We start from the raw sequence: 3,588 nt of genomic DNA, 5'->3' as shown, positions 1-3,588 counted from the left end.
CTAAGCTCAGATATCCATAAACAGCTTTTCCACGTACACCAGTGTTCAGCAGGACCTTTGGAGGTCATGTGGGAAAATTCTTTCCTGAGTAGGGCAGTCTGGTACATTGCATGTCATCTGGCATCCCTGGTCCTCAGGTCTGAATCACAGCAGGGCCCCCATCGTTATGATACCTACAAACGTCCTGTTCTTATGCAGGGAGGTTGGGTTTGCACCAGCCAGGCCTGAAAGTGCAGTCAGGGGTCCCAGGGGAAGTCTCAGGTCGCTGAGCCCTTTCTGCAGTGTTCAGATGGGTGATGTCAGGCCCAGAGGTGCAGAGCTGTAGAGACCCTTGTTTCCTGAGTAGCCCAGGGAACTGGTTTTATGAGCACATGGCTCTGTCCTCCAGTGGGAGACACCGTGTAAGCATGTAGTTGGAGAGAAGTCTGAATAAGGAACAAGATGGTTATTGTCCCCACCCCAGAGATCATTGTAAAGACCCCATTCTGCTTCTTACCTAGTGATCAGCAACCGCAAGGAACATGCAGCTGTCCGAATGCCAGTAGCTTCTCCCAGTGTGTGTGCACAAGAGTAGACATGGCAGGATGTGAAAATGCGGCTCTCCACCGCTTTGCCCCTTGAGTTGTAAGAAACTTCTATTTCACATGGGTTTCTCCTGGAACCACTGGTATTGGATTTTGGTGACCCACTTTGAAATCTTTGCCTTTTAATTAAATTAAGAGACCCTGCCATATCCCTGACACTGGCAAATAGCCCTGCTTGGGAAAGAGAGTTGTTGAATGTGGTGGCAGGTCCCCAAGGTGTCTTCTTCCATGGCTGTCCTGTGTCACGGCACATCAGGAGAAGCAAGTAGCCCAGGGAACTGGTTTTTATTGTGAGTATGTGTAATGATAATATGTTTTAAATGCATAGTGTAGTAAATAAATATATTATTACAATTTCATTTATTTTACTCTTTAATGTAGCTAGTAGAAAATATAGGTCTGCACATATGACTCATTGTGTTTCTACTGGACAGCACTAATCTAGTTGAAGGGTTTTTTTCTTTTGTTCTTTGGTTGGTTGGAATTTTGCTTTTGCTTTTTGCTTTTTTTTTTTCTTGAGGGATACAAACATGTTTTATTAATGTAAAATGTCTCTATTCGTTTATATGACAAATACAGTCCCCTACTAAAAAAAAAAAAGACATTTGTCTTTCAATCTGTCAAACTTAGCTAGAAAATTCATGTGTGTTTTTTATAATCATATACTAGTATTGACATGATACAGAATGCAGGATGCAAAAATAAATTCAATAAGCATTAGAAATAATTTCACACATATGCAGAATCTTGGGCAAATGGTTAAAATTAGACATGAACATTAAATGTGGGCAGACAGATATTCCACATACAGCAATGAACTTAACAGATGTGTTTGCAGTGCTTTCTGGTAACCAACTTGCTTTCTGTTCATCTTTAAACACCCAATTCCAAATCTTCCAGCTTCTGGAGAAGGGCTTTTTCTTTTTGAATTTTCTCCAACTGATTTTTTTTTTTAGCTGTTTTCCAGTTTCTACTTGTTCTTTCAGTTGTTTGATTGCTTTGTTTCTCCTTTAAGCTCTTGATTTTTGGTCTATCTCAGGTTCTCCAGAAGGTGACTGAGAGTATTTTGTGCTGAGGTCTGCAGGAACAGGGGCAGGAAGAGGCGCCAAATCTGTACTCGAGTCACTTCTTGCTTCCTGCTTTGCAATTCTCTTAGATTCAGGCTTCCTTTAATTTTTAAGGGCTGTTGTTGATAAGGGCTTATCATTTCTGGGTTGTGGTTTTATATTCTTTTATTTTATTTCAAGGAAAACAGTTTTAAATATAATAATGTTACATGCAATATTTTTATAATCATATATTGACATGATCTAGAATGCAGGATGCAAAAATCAATTCAATAAGCATTATGAAATAATTTCACACATATGCAGAACCTTGGGCAAATGGTTAAAATTAGAGACGAACATTAAATGTGGGCAGACGATATTCCACATACAGCAACGAACTTAACAGATGTGTTTGCAGTGCTTTCTGGTAACTAACTTGCTTTCTGTTGATCTTTAAACACCCAATTCCAAATCTTCCAGCCCCTGGAGAAGGGCTTTTTCTTTTTGAATTTTCTCCAACTGATTTTTTTTTTTAGCTGTTTTCCAGTTTCTACTTGTTCTTTCAGTTGTTTGATTGCTTTGTTTCTCCTTTAAGCTCTTGATTTTTGGTCTATCTCAGGTTCTCCAGAAGGTGACTGAGAGTATTTTGTGCTGAGGTCTGCAGGAACAGGGGCAGGAAGAGGCGCCAAATCTGTACTCGAGTCACTTCTTGCTTCCTGCTTTGCAATTCTCTTAGATTCAGGCTTCCTTTAATTTTTAAGGGCTTATCATTTCTGGGTTGTGGTTTTATATTCTTTTATTTTATTTCAAGGAAAACAGTTTTAAATATAATAATGTTACATGCAATAAACCTTAATATTGCAAGAAAATGATTTTAAATATAATAATGTCACATGCAATAGACATTAATATCTCAAGAAAAACAGTTTTAAATATGATAATGTTACATGCAATAAACACCAATTATTTAAGAAAAATGATCTTACATATGGTAATATTACATGCAATAAACATTAATATTTCAAGAATAAAAGAATTTTAAGTATAATAATATTACCAAAACTGTACTAACATAGTATGATATCACAAAAGTTGTAGGAAATATTAAAAATCTGCAAATAACAGGATTACTTCTATTATATTCTAGTATATTTTTCCCCTCTGGCTCTATTTTTGTTCATCAGTTTATGTTGTTCATTATATTCCACAAATGAGTGAGATCATATGATATTTATCTTTCTTCAACTGGGTTATTTCGCTTAGCAAGATACTTTTAAAGTCTATTTTGTTGGATATGAGTATTGCTACTCCAGCTTTTTTTTTTTCTTTTCCATTTGCATGGAAAAATTTTTTCCATCCCTTCACTTTCATCCTGTGTGTGTCTTTTGTTTTGAGGTGGGTCTTTTGTAGACAGCATATAGTTGGGTCATGTTTTTGTATCCATTCAGCTACCCTACACCTTTTGATCGAAGCATTTAATCCACTTACATTTAGGGTTATTATTGAGAGGTACTTATTTATAGCCATTTTAATTCTGTGTGGCTAGTTTTCTCTCTCTGTTTCTTCTTCTCAGCAATACCTTATAGCAATCCCTTTACCATTTCTTGTAATGCTAGATTGGTGGTGATGAACTCCTTTAGCTTTTTTTTTGTCTGGGAAGCTCTTTATTTGACTGTCTATTTTGAATGATGGCTTTGCTGGATATAGTAATCTTTGTCTCAGATCCTTGCTTTCCATTACCTTGAGTACTTCATGCCATTCCCTTCTGGCCTGTAGAGTTTCTAATGAGAAATCAGGTGTCAGCCTTATGGGAACTCCTTTGTAGGTAACAGTTTTCTTTTCTCTTGCTGCCTTTAAGATTCTCTCTTTGTCTTTAATTTTTGGCATTTTAATTATGATGTGTCTGGGCATGGGTCTGTTTGGGTTCTTCTTGTTTGGGGTTCTCTGTGCCTTCT

Source organism: Myotis brandtii, unplaced genomic scaffold (assembly GCF_000412655.1).
Source record: "Myotis brandtii unplaced genomic scaffold, ASM41265v1 scaffold112, whole genome shotgun sequence".
Lineage (NCBI taxonomy): Eukaryota > Metazoa > Chordata > Mammalia > Chiroptera > Vespertilionidae > Myotis > Myotis brandtii.
The sequence above is the reverse complement of the archived record's forward strand: the minus strand, read 5'-3'. Positions refer to the sequence as shown.